The sequence below is a fragment of the Euprymna scolopes genome, chromosome 20, assembly GCF_053919585.1.
Source record: "Euprymna scolopes isolate OS-2025 chromosome 20, ASM5391958v1, whole genome shotgun sequence".
NCBI lineage: Eukaryota > Metazoa > Mollusca > Cephalopoda > Sepiida > Sepiolidae > Euprymna > Euprymna scolopes.
Genome location: NC_136501.1, coordinates 1482713 through 1500932, shown reverse-complemented (window position 1 = coordinate 1500932; position 18220 = coordinate 1482713). Strand labels below are relative to the sequence as shown.

Sequence of the window (18220 nt, the reverse complement as noted above, 5' to 3'; positions counted from 1 at the left end):
TTCTCAGTCAAGAACAAATCCTGCTTTTTATGAAGATGTCTAAGCATATTTGTTATTGTTTCTGGTTAGACTGATATCATAGCAAAAACACAGACACTACTTGGCCTTCGGGACAAGATCAAAGTGTAGTATAAGGAGGCAACTATGACAGTAGTAGTGGAGGGGCGTCGTCCGCACTGCTGGTTTTGCCAAAAACAGGGTCACATGGCCAAGAGCTGCCCTCAAAGGTCAAATCCTACTCAAGTGACACTAAAGGCGGTCCCAACCGCTGAGACAGCACCAGTGTCCAAACAGGCTGTCACAACTCCTGCAACCAGAGCACCAACCCCAGCACCGAGGAAACCCAAAACTGTGCAGGAGCCCAAAGGGGAGGAATGGATCACGGTAATGAGGCGGAAACGGAAGCCCACAATCCCATCTGCCACCGTCCCACAACCAACCCAACAACCGAGGCAGCAACAACAACAGCAGCCTCCACAACAGCCGCAGCAACAGCCATGGCAGCAGACACAGCAGCAGCAGCCAAACCAGCCGTTGAACCAGCCGCAGCAACAACATCAGCTGCCGCGGCCAATTCCACAACCAATGCCACGAAAACAGCAGCAACAACAAAAACAGCAGCAGCAGCAACAGCCAGAACAGCAGCAACAAAAACGGCTGCAGCAACCAGAAAAGCAACAGCATCAACCGGAGAAACAACAATTAGAGGAGCAGCAACAACCAACGGTCCCCACACCAATTGAGACGGGGATCAAGCGAAGAAAACACTGCTCCTCTGAGGATGAATCTGCTAGTGAGAGGGAGAGGAACTCAACCTCACCACTCCCCGGTTCATTCAAAAGAATAAAAAAGAAAAGGAAAGGGGAAGAAAAGGCAGCCCCCACTCCCTGTGAGCATACACCACCTCTAACAACAACACAACCCACTTCCACCCCCATACCACATACTGCACCAACACTAGACACCGCACTAACACCAACACCAACATCAGACACCGCACCAACACCAACACCAACATCAGACACCGCACCAACACCAGACACTGCACCAACACCAGACACTGCACCAACACCAGACACTGCACCAACACCAGACACCGCACCAACACCAACACCAGACATCACACCAACACCAGACACTGCACCAACACCAACACCAGACACCACACAGACACTCGTCCCCACACCAATGCAAATTGAGCCGCCATCCCAGAAAGAAAAGAATGAACCCGGGAGGGGGAGAGACCCTTCAGATTCTCCCACTTACGGACTCACTCCAACAGGGACTCTCGCCCTCGAAACGAGAGAGGAACTTTGTTCTGTAGACCCCCTGTCTGTGGCAATGGGCGTACCACACCGGCAGAGAAAAAATTTAAAACCTCTGCTGGACTTCCAACAGATAGGGGGAAAAGACGTTAATGTCCCCTCTAATTTCCCGGACGCCCCACGGCTAACAACTTTCGTCAGGCTTCCTGAGGCCTGCAAAACCAACGTGTGGACAATGCTGGAAGCCGCTGAAGGGGCTGGTCCGGGAATTGAACTGATTAGGAAAAATGACCCTTCCCTTGAGGAACTCGCAAAACAATGCAAGGGAAGGGTCCCAGTGTTGGTCCATCCGTCACTCTATAGGGCCCTTAAATTGACTTACCCTTTGGATGTCGGCGGCATTGTGAGAGAAGGTCAGGACATGAAAAACCTGACCACCTTGAGCATTGCACACAACGTCGGTGTCCTTTCCCCGGCTGACTTCGGAGCTGAGTGTAACACACCTTAAGGTAGGTACCATGGCTTTGAATTTGGCTAGTCTGAATGCGAGGGGCTTGAGATCATCGGGCCGGGCGGCTCGCCTCCGGCACGACCTCTTGTCCCTGGGAGTGGATGTCGCTGCGATTCAGGAGACGCATTTCGTTTCCTCTGTGGACTGTCAGGTGCTGGCCCGAGACTTTGAGGTTTTCTCAGCATATGGCAGCCCGCGGGGGAAGGGAGTTTCCGTGCTGGTTAAACGTACCCTGTCGGCGACGGTCGACGTTGTCCATAGAGATGCAGTGGGTAGGCTGGTTGTGGCCGATGTTGCCGTAAAAGATTCTGTGTTTCGGGTGATTGCGGTTCATGCGCCCAGCACCGCTCGTGAGAGGGTCTCATTCTTCAGTCAGCTTGACGCGTTTGTAGATTGTCGGAAGCGGGTAGTGCTAATGGGGGATTGGAATTCCATCTTAGACCCCGACATAGATAAGGTAGGAGGCGGAGCTAGAGGATCGGAGAGGTGCGAGTCCAGCCTGGCTGATCTGATGGCTAGATGCGGTCTGGTCGACAGGTTTCGGGTCGAGCATCCAGGGCGGGAGATGTGGACGTGGACCAATAGTGTTTCCTCCTATCCAAATACTTATTTGGACAGGATGTTAGTTAGGAGAGGCGAAGTAGACTTCTTATCTTGTCCCACGTTCACTTGGCTAGGCCAGACGGACCATAAATTAGTTATGGCCCGGCTGAAGCTAGGAAATAGGCCTAAGTTAGCGGGGTACTGGAAGTTAAACACCTCCCTTCTGGAGATACAAGACTTCCAAGATCAGTTAAGAGAATTGATTAAAAAGGCACTAGTGGGGGCGGTTACCGGGAGTAAGTGGTGGTTAGGTCTCAAAGCCAAGATCAGAAGCTTCTCCGTCAAGTATGCCCAGCGCCTCGCACTAGATAAGGCCAAGACGAAGAAGAAGCTAGAGCAGAAACTAGCCCAGGCTACGGGGGAGGGTGATAGGGTTAGTCAGGAACTAGCTAAGCAGGACCTTCTACGCGAGACTAGCAAGCGTTACGAAGGCCAAGTAGTTAGAGCTAGGCTTAGAAAGATAGGCAACGAAGCAGTCAATTCTGATGCAGACGTGCGCCGTGAGGTTTCTAGGCGTGGCTCGGACAAATACATTGCAAAAATCAAACATCCGAATGGACGCACCCTGGAATCGACTCGGGAGATCTGCGAGGGGTTTCGAGAACATTTCGAGGAGCGTTTTACGCAGCAGCCCGATCTTCCGGTCCTTGAGTTTAGCGACTATTTGGCCGACTCTCCCCGCCTCGAGGCGGCTAGAGCGGCTAGTTGCGAGGGCCGGGTGACGGAGCGGGAGGTCTTTACTGCGCTGAAGCAGGTCAGCTGTGACAGATCGCCAGGACTTGATGGTCTGCCATACGAACTGTACTTGAGGCTGTCGCCCATGTTTCTGCCTCTTCTGACGGATATGTTCAACCATTGGTTTGCTCAGGGATCCATCCCAGGGCAGGTGACCAAGGGAGTGATCACATTGCTGAAGAAAGGTGACGGGCATGGAGGGGAAGAGTTAGACGACTACAGGCCCATAACTCTGCTAAACACAGAGTTGAAGATTTTGGCCAAGGTCCTGTCGAATCGGCTGCAGGTTGTTATCGACGAGTTGGTTGAACCGGAACAGAACTACGCTGTGAAGGGGAGATCGATTCAGAACAACTTGCACCTGATCCGCATGATCCTAGAGGGGGGAATAGATGACGACACGGAAGCCGCGCTGATAAACTTAGATCAGTCCAAAGCTTTCGATAGGGTCGACCATCGTTTCCTGGCATCTGTCTTAGAGGCCGCCGGTTTTAAACCGGACTTTTGCAAGTGGATCTCCATAATGTATCGACAGCCCATGGCTGTCGTGCAAGTGAACGGAAAGCGCTCGAAACCCTTTGTTATCTCTCGGTCGGTTCGTCAGGGTTGTCCGCTGTCGCCCCTGCTTTATGTCCTGGCTTTGGAGCCTCTTCTCCGCAAGCTGAGACATGGGGAGGCAAATTCGGCCCTGCGCGGAATGGCTCTGCCTGGCGGCTCAGCTGCTAAGGTATCCGCGTTCGCTGATGATGTCACGATCTTCGTGTCGGGCTTCAGAGACATTGAGGTCGTGTCGGAGGCACTCACACAGTACGAAAGAATTACAGGGGCCAAGATAAACCGCAACAAGTCGGTAGGACTGCGGTTGGGCGCATGGAGTGGCAACGCAAACCTCCCTGCGCCCTTCAGCTGGACAGATGGCCCGGTCCGGATCCTCGGCGTGTGGTTCGGACCGGGTCTCCAGCTTGACAAGAATTGGTTGGAGGTACGGTCAAAGGTGGAGGCTGCAGTCAATTCGTGGCTTCCTAGGAAACTTTCCTTAAAGGGTAGAGCCGAGGCGTGCGCCACTTACGTCTTTCCTCTCATCCTTTACCGACTGGCCGTACTTCCCCTGCCTGCACAACACCTAAAAGCTCTTGTCGAACTCTTGTCCTCGCTCCTTTGGGACAGAGGAAGACACTGGGTGAGCAGACAGGTCTGTATTCAACGTCCGTGTGAGGGAGGCTTGGGAATGCCGGACTTGAAGTGTCATCGAGATGCTGAGAGGCTGGCCTTCCTGAGCCACTATATGCAGGAGGACCAACCGTGGCACCCCGTGGTTACTGCCGCCTTCCCCGACCTCGTTCTCGACCCTTCCATCGAGAGCCGTCGCAGGCCGCGGGGAGAATCTGCCTACATGAAAGAGTGCCGAGCCGCGCTAAAACGACTACCAAGGTCCAGTGACCTTGTGACTGCTACCCGTAGGGAACTCCACAGGGATCTAGTGAGGGAGGCCGCTGACGACCCGCTATGCGCGCGTTTGGGGTGGCAGCAGAGTGAGATCCGCTCCGCGTGGAGCTGGGCGCCAGGTTCGAGTCATCTGAACAATTCGGAGTTCTCTCTGACCTGGCGATTGGCCCGAAATGCACTTCCACTCAACAACATACAATGCAGTTCTGGGTTTCTGGAGTCGCCTGATTGTCCCCGTTGTGGGACAACGGCTGTGGAAACTACGGACCACGCTTTCTTCGATTGCCGCGAACTCCGCCAGTACTGGTCGTATGTCAGTGGGGTGACGGCTCGCATCGATCCTGAGCATCCTCGCCCAATTACTGTATCCAATGTTGTGGACAACGTGAGGCCGCCGTGGGACCGGGAAAGACAAATGGTCTACGTTACGATTCTGGCCGTGGCGAGAATGGTGATTTGGACGTCGCGTCTGCAAGGTTGCCGGGGGGTGTTGTCTTTTTCTGATCAAGATCTGATCGCGTTCTTTAAACACCAACTACGGGTGAAGATCAGATGTGATAGAAGAAGGCTGCATCGCGCGGCATTTGACAGAAGATGGATACATGTGGCAAGTCTGTGTGTACGAAGAGGAGCCAAATTTGAATACGTGTTCCCCGCCTAGGTGTGGAACGCGCAGTTCTGTAAAGTTAAATTAAACAAGTAGTCTCTCAGCTAGCTGAGTGTGTGTTCCATCCCTCCCCGATTAGGAAGCCTCCAAGATCCCCATCCCCTCTTACCTGCAATTTTTGTTTTCACCCCTTCCTCTAAATTTTACCCATCTTGGAGAAAAAGAAATACAAACTAACCTCCATCCCTTACCCACAAAATTTTCTTTTCTCCATTCGCCCCCATCTAGAGGGCATCCCCACCTAGAGACTGACCCGCAGAAGCGAGGTTCCTTTTACAAACCTAGTGGAACGGGCAGTCTATCAACTAGACGGGGTTGGGAGGGTCCTACTAATCACCTTTTTTTTTTTTTTTTTTTTTTTTTTTTTTTTCCACCTCCCTCGACACAAATGAATTATTGTTACCATTTTATTGTTATCTTTTTTGTTTTTACACGTCAATAAAAAAAAAAAAATGTTTTAAAAATTGGGAGTTACTAGGACGTCCCCCAATATGAAAGGGTGAATGCGGTATTATGGTGAAAGAAGATACTAGCTGGGAGAAACTTTTGACTTTGTTTAGTTCTGGAGTGACAAGGATGACCAACGACCCCCAAAATCCCCCCTTTTGAGTTGGCCATGTGCCTAAGTTTTTTGTTCATCGTTGATTTTTTTTCTGTATTTTTTTAACATGAATAAAAGATTTAATATCTCAAAGTGTAGTATATGTTCTTCAGATGCTGCACTTCAATTTCTTGTTCTTTGTCAATGGAGGAGAAATCCTTCACGACTGAGACAATTTTTATTTTTGTTCCTTTTCTCCACATTAAAAAACGACCCTGGTGTCTAACTCTGTCCTGTGGGGAGGCATTGTAAATAGGAACACCGAAGCAGTTCAGAAGGAGACAGAAGTTGATGGTATACTTTCGTCTATTTCGTTGTCAAGAACAGGTCTATTTTAAGTAGACTCACAGACATGTTATTGTTTTGGGCCGTTTTATAGTCATGATAATAATATAGAATTAATCTAGAAGGAATTGAAAATGACATCAGGCAGCGATATTACTATCACAGTTCAACATTGCAGGCTGACAAAATTGCTATAATTTCAAACTTATGCTTGTAATGGGAGCCTTAATACTGATAAGATAGTCGAAGAGTAAAGTTACGTCAACAAGCAAAAAAAAAAAAAAAAAAAAGAGTTAGTGACCGATAATAAAAACGAGACAATAAAAGTGTTTCCATTTTCTATATATACAGTGTGTGTGTGTAAATATTTAACCGATAAACTCTTAAACTACTGGTCGCATAACACAGAAATTAACAGGAAATAGTAATCATACACCAAGAATGGTTTATAATAAGTCAAATCTTTGTTTGGATGAATAACGCGTACAGAAATATACCGGCAGGTTGAATGGCAATAATAATTTAAAAAGTAATGTAAACAACTCTTGATTACAAAACTTTAAAAAAAGATTTGAATAAATATAAAAAAAAAAAAATGTTTCAATGATAAATAATCCACAAAATGGTTGCTATACCATAAAACAAACTAATTCACAAGCTGGAAATGAACTCTCTTGTGATAACAAAATATTTTCAAAGACAATAACAAATCTTGTTTATTGACATTTAAAATTCTACCTTTTTTTTTTTTTTTTTTACCCATTTCGATAAATCTCGATTCAAGTTCAGATTCAGCTCAACTCTTGTTACAATCTCAAATGAAATCGTTGTCTCTACAAAAATCTCTTATGCACATACATTAAGTTCTTGACTTACATAAAATCAATTGCATTTTAGTTTGTGGTCAGAGTCAAAGCATCAAGTCTGCAAGCTTTGCAAAACAGAACACAGCCAGTAAAAGTAGATCAAAGAGCCAGATGCTTTACCATAATACATGTTATAGAAAATGATGTTAAGCGATTCAGTTTTTTATGCGTCCACGCATCTTTAGAAAAGGCCTATCAATCTGCCGCATGTCTGGCTGAAAAAGCATATCTGTTATTGGCATGCAGATTGAACGGACATATTACTTTCAAGGACCTGTGGCGTAATGGATAAAGTACTTGGTAAAATTCAGTTGTAAAAGTTACTCTTCTGTAGGTTGAAGGTTCAATTCTCAGTGCAGGCAACTCAAAAATGCAATTGCAAATTACTTAGGACCTACCCAGTCATGGCTGATGGAATAAAGGTATGCTACTCTCATGGATTAAATAGACAGTTCAGCTCAAATCCCAAATTCGACAAGACACACATGAAAGCAGGAGGTTACATCAACCAAAACATTATAAAATTAACACTTAAGTAGTCTAAAGAATCCAAATAATATGAACATTACTTTTTTCTTTTCTTTTTTAATTTGTTCAATTCAAGCAAAGCATATTGACACTGAAACGCAAGGAGCTACTGTGGTAACGGCAAGATTTATAGGAAATGAGGAAGCAATGTACATGGGGAATTGGACCGCAAGATGTTTGTCCACATTACATTTAAATTTTTGCAGGTTAGTACAGTCGGGAACATAGGAAGTAGGAAGGGAATTCCAAATGCAAGTGGGTCGAGTAAAGAAGCTCTTAGGAGTAGAAGATCTTTTGGCATCGACTGACCTCTCTAATGGAAGGGTGGCATTTTGCTGCAACTCAGGTTAGTTCACGTATTTTTGTTGAAGGCATACAAATGCGGCAAGTTCATCAGAGTACATTCTGTGGAAGTAATCGCAAAATACACGGATGCAACAGATGCTGGAATTAAGCAGACAGTGTGGGACTTATTAGGTTAGAAATTCATTTTTGCACTTTGTCCAAGAGAGAGTGGTTAGTGTTTGGTTCACCAGACCAGATGTGGCAGCAAAACTCACTGCACAAGTGGCAAATGGTGGTTTTACAGATAGACTAGCAGGCCGCCCGGTCTTGCCCGGTCATAAAATACGCATAAATATATTTTAATTCATACAGAAACTGAGACATGTGCATGTGAGTATTATGTTTCTTTTAAACAATTTATTTCTTGTAAGTAAAAAAAAAAAAAAAAAAAAAAAAAAAAATGCTTGTACTGAGATCGAAACCAAAACCTAAAGACTGTGAGTCAAGTATAACATTTAGGTCAGCTTGGCACGATCTTTAAAAAAGTGTTTTCAAACTTACTTATTAACATAAGGAATCTGCCATGTGAAAAATTCATGCATGCATATTTGTGAAACAGTTGGCAGATAAAATCTGATGACCCCCCCCCACATACCAATTTTTCAATTTTGACCCCTTAGCCTTTTTTCTAGATGAAAACGGATTTAAAAAATTTCCACCTTCTGAGTATCCTATATACCAAATTTCAAGTTTGTAGATCAAAAATTCGTTGAGTATATAGGTTGAAAAGTCCTCACACATTTTCATTTTTATAGATATATTGAAAGATTATATTAGTTGCATCCACAAATCTATACAAAAAAATTTTCTCATCAGTGATGTTTGCTGCATCTGAAAAAGTATTTTATTTCAAGAAATTTGCTTTTTGATGTGAGAATTCAATTCCGAATACATTTTAAGGTGATTCCATTTCCAAATAGTTTGAAGCAACAATTATATATTATAGATTTAAAAAAAAAAAGAAAAGAAAGAAGTAACGTTTGTTTCTTCGTATGGCTTCAAGTGCTGGCCATCAATAAAGGTGGTAAAAAAAAAAAAAAAGATATTACATCAAATTTATCAATATTCAACACGATTATGACAATCTCAAACAAATTTAGGAAACGTGGCCAGTGCTAATATGGACATATACTGCACATAAATATGACAACACCACAATAAAACAGAATTGAATATGGTGGCCCATGTAAAAAACGCTAAGAAACTGTCCGTAACAAATGTGGTTGAATACCTTACACAAAGATCTTAAGACAGTCGGATGTTATTCTAACTATTCGTGGTAAAGGGAGAAATCCAGTGCCAATCTCATTTCATGGGATAAACAAATAAAATGATATTTTAACTAAAACCAAAGATTACAATCAGAATTGTTAAATGTCCAAATATTTCTGTAAGCTCTATCAGTGCGTTCATCTGTCACACTTCATTTAAAAACATTGTTTCACGGCTAAATGTATTGATTCAATGAATGAATGAATCATAAAAATCAATTTGTTATCGTTTTTTTTTTAATGCAATAAATAGTGGAGCAGGTTATCTCAATATTCCATAAGAATCGTTCACTTAGTGATACAAGCACCAAAATTGGCACAAATGACGTTCAGAACATACATTTTAAGAAACGAACGTTAGCCATCAGAAAATTCAAAATGTCTGCTAGTTTTCAAGATGGCTGCAGAAGCAAACCTGACAAATTTCAATTTTGGTGCTTGTATCACCAAGTGAAAGATTGTTTCAGCAATCTGCCCCACTAAAAGGAAAAAATAATTTTAGATCAAATTTTAAAATATAAGATAAAAAAAAAAAATTGGTGTAGTTGTTTTGTTTTACAGCATAGCAATTGTTTTATGGGTTTTTTTTATGCCAAATCCGGTCAAAAGTTTTTATGCTCGAAATTTTTCACCATCTTTAAATATTTATTCATAGTATTTGGTTTGCTTGCTTTATAGAGTAAAACTGTTTTTGTTTCTAGCTTTGATTGAATTTTGCAAAGAGAAAGGAAAAAAAATGAGACAATAACACCAATGTTTGGCGCATTTTAGGTCAGGAAGCTAGTATCTTCCGACAGCCTGATCTGGTAGCAGCAGAAAAAAAAAAATGGTAAAATTAGTTTTTCAATATTGAACTTTACTAAAACTAAATATATTTTACCTCAAAATTGTCTGATAAGATTTATTTTCACATGACCTCCCGTAACATTAATTGTAAAATATTCCAATTTCGTCTTTTCATTAAAATTGTCTAAGTCTCCTTTTCTTGATTTCTATTTAGGATCCAGATGCAAAATTAGATACTAATTAGGAATGACTGTCGATGTGCCAGACAAAAGATTCTGACCAGCAAAGATATCTGTCTGCTACTCAACAATTCTGCAATGTAAACACTGGTTATTCATTTTCTAGACACATACTTTTTTTTTATACCAATTAGCATTCCTGAAATTTAACTAAAATATTTTCAGTCACAAAATTACTTGTTTTATGAGAAATAATCAAATTGAATTTTATTTTTGTCTGGAAATAACTTATTTTTAAAAACAGATTTTTCAACCTCATCCAAAACTCGTTCATAAATAGTTTAATCTTCTTGGCATTATGTGATTTTATCTAATATAATTGATTTTACTTAATATAATTCATCATAATTTTAGTCTGTTGTTAATTAGTGTTCAATTGAAATTTGAAAATTCTAAGGTTCTTTATCAAATGCGCAGAGATGTGTAAGTTGTGCATATGTAGAAATGAGTGAATCAGCCATTTTTGCCCAAGTGAAAAACCTTATAAGCAACATTAAATCTCTTAGCAAATCCTCATGAAGTAAACTATTTAAGATTTTAGAAGCAATTTCTATGCAACTGATAGGGCAATCTGGCGTTGCTCGGGGGGGGGGGGGGGGGCATGGATAGCTAAATAGAAAACTTTAAAAAACTAACAAGCCTGAGTGCCCAGTGCTGCCCGGGTGTTTGGAGGTGTATGTTGAGCAAAAAAACACGAAGGAGGAAAAGAATGTGAAAAGAAGAAAAAGTGACGTCTTTACCGTTGCGTTCATTGCTAAACCGGAAGTGGCAAATATTTAAATAAAGGTTAGTCAATCAAAAAGAGAGGGTGACTTTCGAAAATATCAGCGAAAAAAGCAAAGTAATGAAAAATGTCATTTACCCCCCCCCTCACACACACACACACACTTCCTGCAGCACTAACTTGGTGAACTACAATTTTAAAAAGAAAGTGTATGCATAGTAAACACAGAGTAATGTATAGTTTTCAGGGAAATGAGCAGTGTAAGAGTTATACATGTGTGTGTGCGTGTGGGTGTGCGCGCACATGTGGAGGGAGATGTCAGGTGAGGTTTTGATAAATTTCAGGAAGCACGAATGTCTAAGCAGGCAACAACTGATGCAGGCATTTTGTTCCATGCAATTTTGAAAAAAAAATATTATTTATTAGTTATGGGAGCTGTTTTATAACCTTGTAGTTATGTCTACGCGTATTAAGATGTCTGGAGATGAAAGAGTAGAGAAAGACAAGATTGTAATAATTTTGCAAAATGATTTGCATTTGTAGACACTTGAAACAATTATTTGACTTTCTTTTTTCACTTTTGAAAAGGTTGGTATTAGGAAGGTCACTCAGCCGTAAAATATTTGCTTCAAACAAACTATGGTTGTTCTATGTTTGCAAGGTAAACAGACGTCTGAGCAGCCACCAAAGGGCAGACCTGTCTAAGTCATGAAAACCTGTCTAGGAGTTAAAATTATCTTCGTACAGATTGTAATTGTTCGATAAATAAAGGTAACGGAATTTATCTGAAAACCAGAAAAAGTCCTTAAAAGCTTCCTCAAAAGCATACCCTAGAATGGACGAGTACAAAAAAGAGAACAAAAAAGAGAACAAACCTGTCAACATTTCCCGGTAAGGGTACCTCAGGTGACAGGCAATAAACCAATCCCTTCCTGAAGTTTCCCTCATTTTATCCTTTAATCCTCATATTCTATAAGTGATGTTTCTGACAACAGGAGAAGAATTGCTGTTTTTGGCTCGGAATCTATCAATCTGATCATTTGACTGCTTTTTGACCTTGAAGTACTTTCCTTTTAAGTTCCTTACATTAAGTGGCTACATGCCTTGTCTAGAGCGATTTTCATAGAAAATGAATGCAATTATTTAAAGCTATAACATACTTTAAAACAAAATTATATTTACTTGTGAATATACTATGTCTTACATGTAAAAAAAATTCTTATTGATTTTTATTAATAAAAGCGATAAAATGATCAATCTGACCCTTATTGTTGATTAGTTTTTGATTTTAAAAGTACTTTATTTTAGCTCCTTACATCAAGTGGCTTTTTGCCTTGTCTGGAGCATGTCAGTACTTCAACACAAAAACATAATCAACGTCATTTGTGATTGCATCCTTTCGCTATATGCTTTGCTTTGCCCATTTTACGTTTTAACATCTCAGTAGGGAAAACTAGTTTTAAAAAATAGATTAGGTCAATCCGTGTCCAGCAGAGTGTGACAGACTGACCAGCTTCACTTATTATTAGGATGAGTGAATTCCATAAGACTAAACACATATTCCTCCTTTTTATTAGACAATATCAAGTGTACCAATCGCTAAAACGCTCAAGAATAATCAAGTGGAATATTGTGTAATGCTCATTTATATTCTTATTAGTTGAAGCTTAAGTAGGAGTGATATGATCTTCTCCTTCCTTGGTTCAGATAAATAGTTTCAGATGCGAGTTGACATACTCATTGGTTGAAGTTGATCATTAAGACGCAATCCATATGAATCAGCGTGCCACCGCTTGATCTGCTAAGTTCTGTTTATTGACATTGTTTTCTCAATTTCTTTTTGCATCAGTCACTCACAAAAATGAATCCGTCAATCACAAAGGGACCACGTGAAGGGTACCATGAAAAAAAAAAAAAAAAAAAATCTAAAAGAATACCATTTTTACATTTCTGATTTTTTTTAATGAGTGGATAGAGTATGTGATAAAATTCAATTGTAAAGTTACACTCTTCTGGAGGTTGAAGGTGCAATCCTCAGTGTGGGCGACGCTCAAAACACAATTGCGAATTACTTATGACTTCAATCCAGTCATAGCTGACAGAAATCAAAGCATGCTACCCTCATGGATTAAATAAAAAAGTTCCATCTGAAATTCTATGCAGATTCCAAGTTCAACAAGAGATACCTGAAGAAGACCGGAGGAGGTTACATCGACCAAAACATTGTGAAAATAACTCAAGATAAGAACAGTAGTCCGAAAAATCCAAATAATATGAATACTATTTTTGTGGGTTTTACTCAAAATGTACGACCAAAATTATTTCTGATCAATGTATAACTAACTGCTCCTGCTGTTAGTCATACAAAAACGTGTAAAGTTCCTTGAATTAGTAAAAGCTGATCAGATATTTTTTTCATGTATGTATCATAAAAATATATCAAGTATTTTTCTTTTTAAACTGAACGCACACATATAAGAATTTTGGAGTAGAAATTTTTCGGACAACGTTCATTTTTCAAACAGCAGCAAGCACCAATAATCCACGTTGGTGACTTAGTGTAAAAAAAATCGACAGTTAGTTTTCCATATGGTTGATAAAGGTTGAGAAAATAAATTTCTTTGAATATTTTAACTTGTGATGAAAAAAATTAAATATTTTAATTATTCATTTTTTCTTTGTTAATTTATTTTTAACATTTAGACAAGGACCTAACATGTGTACTGATTCAAGATGTCTCCTCCAAAATGTTATTTAACACGATTATAATGAGTCTAGCTTGTTTTAAGTTAAAAGAAAAGTCATGATGAAACGCAGATAGAATAGTATATTCAGGGATTTGTTATTTTATATCTTTTTTATGTTCGCAAAGCCATTTCTTGAGTTCCAATGGAATTTCGTCAATGTATATTGGATGAGAATTATTGCATGGGACAGTATATATAAATGCATTAAATGTGGGAAAATGTTTTGTTTGTTTCATTGTTTGTGATATAGTTTGCATTGTTGAAATTCATAGTTTATTCAGAATGTTGTAAATTAGTGTATGATTGATATAGGTACAATAAGATGTCTTCTTATAAGAGAAGTGCTCATATGCTTCTTGCTTTAATGCCTCTGTTCAGTCTCAAGAGACAATGGACACCATTGTAAAGGTAGCTGCATGTGTAATTGTGAGGCAAGGGTTACACAATCCCTAACCACACTTCTCCTGAATCGGGACTGCTTGGGTCCAGTGGCAAGGAGAGGCCCAAAGACCGACTGAAAACAATGCAGAGATAAGCAGAGAGCACATACAGTACCTGGAATTCCGAAAAGCTCACCCATTTTAGTACTTACCAGGCTCAACGTTGCTTAACTTTGGTGATCTGATGGGAACCGGTGTGTCAAAGTGATCATACCGTATGTATTTTTTGCCTATTGTTTCTGGAAAATATTTGTAGGGCAATTTTTCTTAGCATTTATGAAGCATATAGGGTATTTCAATACTTTCAGTGAATCTGTAATTTATTTGGATGCTTCATCTCCATATTGTGGACTAAAAATTCTGAATGCATATACAAAGAAATTGATTGTCAGGTTTATTTTATTTTTTTTTTATTATGGTCCAAGTAAAAATGCATGTAGTCATTTTTGTGATGTATTTTGAAGGTTAGACTCGCTTTCATTTGGGTCAATACCGAATTGATATAATGTTTCTGAATTTTGAAGATGAGGATGGAGGTTATGTATCATTTAAAAATGAAAACGACAATGCTCTTTCTATTTTATAAACAAATATTGTGAATTCTAACAAATATCATTTGTTGGAAAAAAAAGAATAAAATCATTCTTTACACATTCAACAAGAATCATTGTCAAGATACACCTGAGAAAAGCACACAAAATGAGAACAGTAGTCCAAACAATCCAAATACACATTATCAATCATCATACAAAAAATTTAAAAACATCGCAGAGTTTTGCTAGTCTTTTATGCAAAACAGGAAGGCAAAATATTTCCTTTTTTTTTTTATTGTTTTTAAATAAACAATGACTTCAAAAGAGTGTGTGAAGAAACACTAAAATATTGTCAGTTTGTGCTGACAAAAGAATTAAAAAGGAAATCAACAATTAGATATACATTATTGGCTGGACACAAAAATAGCTACAAATGACGTCATAAACAGAGATGAAAGAATCTAGACACGCAACCGATTTTTAGGATCTAAAGAAAGTAAAACAAAAAAAATTCTCATCAATCAAATGAAAGGCCTTTTAATAAAAAAAAATACAAACTTTCACAAGAGCTGAGTTCCTTTTCTTTTGTAGAAAAACAAAAAAGGTTTCATATAAAAGTAAAAAACATTTTTTTATGTTGACTCAAAGAAAACCAAAGATGGCGTCTCTCGTTGGTAAAATCCAGTTTTGTTTTAACTATTGATTGAAACATTAAATCAGGTCCGTTTTAAACCATTTTATGGGGGGGGGGGATAAAAACAAGTCACATGAAAAGCAAACGTTAAATATTGTAAACAAAACAAAAAATAAATATAAAGATGAACGTGTATTTCTAGTTTGGTTTTGTTGTTTTATGGTTTGTTTTTATTTTTTTAGTTTTTATTCTTTTTTTTTTTTTTTTTTTTTTTTTTTACACAGGTGTCACCACTTATCAAGGCCCAGAGGCCACTCAAAGATAAAGGTTAATGAGTGTACAGTAGTCAATGGGACCATATCATTGTAATCATTAGTGGTGGAAATTTGGTAAATTGGATTACTTAAGGGGACAGCTGATCAAGAAATTGTTTACATTGGACTTGAAGATGACCATATTGTAGTCAGCTGGAAAGCAGGCAAACGGAAGAGAGTTCCACAGGTATGCAGTTCTAAGAAAGAAGCTTTGTTCATGGAATGGACATTAAGGTTTAGACACAGATAAAGAGGGGGTGAAATTATTGATAGTGGTTTCAGCTAGACGAGTGTTTTTTTGTGAAAGTTTGGCGAGAGGGGGCCATAGATTGGAGCTCAGACAAAATGAAAATAACGATAAAGTTTTGGATTTGCGTACATCCGTCTTTCCCTCATGCATTTTATATAGCGTTGTATCATCAGTAAATATACTCATCTCAGACACAATATTATCGGGGGGGGGGAGGTCATTGATATTTATTGCTATTGTCAAAGATAGTTAAATTTGTGGTTGGAATGAGGATTTTTAATTATTGTGAATAAATTGGTGCGGGGGGGGGGGGTTCTATTGTTATTTTAAAAAAAAATGATTATTAAATGATATCTATAATAAACAGCGCCGTTTTATGACCACAGGATAGACATTGCATCTCTCGTCATAATCATGATAATCAAACACTTGTCTCATGGATGTGATGGAAACATGAGATTTACAAACTGGACAGTTATCTGTTGAGATGTCATCTAGAACACTTTTTTGCCTCAGCAAAGTACAAAATCGACTTTGCAATCTAGTGGGAGACGATCTCTTCCCTATCGTCTGTTTCACACAGAAGAGACATTGCTAATCTTTCTCTACTCTATCGTTATTTTCATGATAGATGCTCGACTGAGCCTTAATCTCTGCCCTTCTCATAAAACCTTCTCAGTTAGAATTCATCTTGCTATCAACACTGCAGAACTCTTTCTTATTTTGTGTATCTAAAATCAAATGCAACTTACATGAACAGAGTTTCTTTCCAAGAACTTCCATCTGTGGGACATGTTACCACAGGAATGATTCCCTACAGACGACAACATGGTAGTTTTTAAGTCAACAAAAAACTATAGAAATATCAAAAGATCTTTTTTTTTTAATCCTATAATTTTTAAATTCCTAGATGAGTTTGTTTAATAAAAACCCAAATTTTTTCACATTGTATGCATTATTTTTAAATAATAGTATTCCATGTCCGATTACAATATGGTAGCCTTCAAGTTCAATGTAAACAAGTTCTTGTTGATCCATCACCTTAAACAATGCAAAGTCTATCCAATTTACACCATTAACGATTACTACAGTACCATCTTACATTTATTAATCCTTATCCTTGAGTGGCCTCCAGGTCTTGATAAGTGGTAAGTACCTTGTCAAAAAAAAAAAAAATATTTGTCAAGTCGTCCTGTAAATTAATCATTCAATCCTTTCATAGTACTGTTCATCAGCCAATGAAAAATCCTCTAACTTTTATCTTCAAGTAGATTTTTGCCTTGGTGAACACTTTGTATAAAATTTTTTAAAGTCTTTCTCTCAACTGGGATTTGTTGTGCTGGAAGATTGCAGTAATGAAAGTTTCTTCTGATTGGATGATCAACTCCATCATGAATCTAAACATTTCCTCACGCCTGGGACTATTCTCTATCTCTATAAATCTACTATCACACCATGTAGAGTATTGTTGTCATATTTGGGTTGATGAAGCTCCATCCTATTTGAGGTTCTTGATAAGGTGCAGAAACGTATCTGCAATTTAATTGGCTCCCACCTTATCCTCTTCTCTGCAACCTCTTTCTAACAGACGTGATGTTGCTAGTCTCAGTCTTTTACATAAATCCTACTATGGCATGGGTTCTTCAAAATTGTTCGATTTATTCCCTGCTTATTTTGTTCCATCTCATTTGACTTGTTCATCTAGTGATCAATTCACTGTTTTAATACCTCATCGTAATACAGATTCATATTCCAGTAACTTCTTTCCAAGAACCACAGGCTTGTGTAACTATTTCTGCTGACCGTTTTCTTCCTACTTTTAGCGTTGTTTTTTTTTTTTTTTTTTTAACCCTGTCCTTGCGATAATTATCTTTCGGTCTTGTTAGTTCCTTACATTTTTTGCCTTATCCGCAGCAATTTAAAATCTAATATATAAAAGGCTATATGTCTGTTTGTCCGTCTGTCTGTCTCCATATTTTCAAACTATCTCTTCCGAAACTAAAAGTCGCAAATCGTCACTAGGGACCCTCAAATGATTGGATTTTTTATGGATCGTTCTTTTATAGGTGTTTAGCCAGTTGAAATAGTTTTTAAGGAGGCAAAAAGGAGGCAAAAATGGGTCAAAACTGAAAAAGATCTTTATACATTTTGTAAAATAATCTTAGTTTATTTTCAATTTTTAATCAGTTCATATACATGTCACGTTGGTCCTGTGGTAACGTCACCAGCTTTGAATGCTAATTTTGCTTTCAGTTTCGATTCTAGCTGATGGTACCCAAATACTTTATTTTTTACTTTTGAAATCACGACTCTATAATATCATATTTAAGCATATTTTAAGACCGGGCAAACTCAATTGACCCCCCCCCCGACACCGCTCGTAAAAAATAAATAAAAATTCAAATTTATTAGAATAAACTGATAATCTAA

The 18220-nt window shown here is 39.1% G+C and overlaps 1 protein-coding gene and 1 pseudogene across 1 annotated transcript in view; both read right to left on the bottom strand.

The window, feature by feature from the left end:
• LOC145241287 (calcipressin-2-like) overlaps positions 1-18220 on the bottom strand; it is a 179249-nt gene that overhangs the window by 108440 nt on the left and 52589 nt on the right. The window lies entirely within an intron of this gene.
• Positions 14163-14280, bottom strand: LOC145241700 (5S ribosomal RNA; annotated as a pseudogene).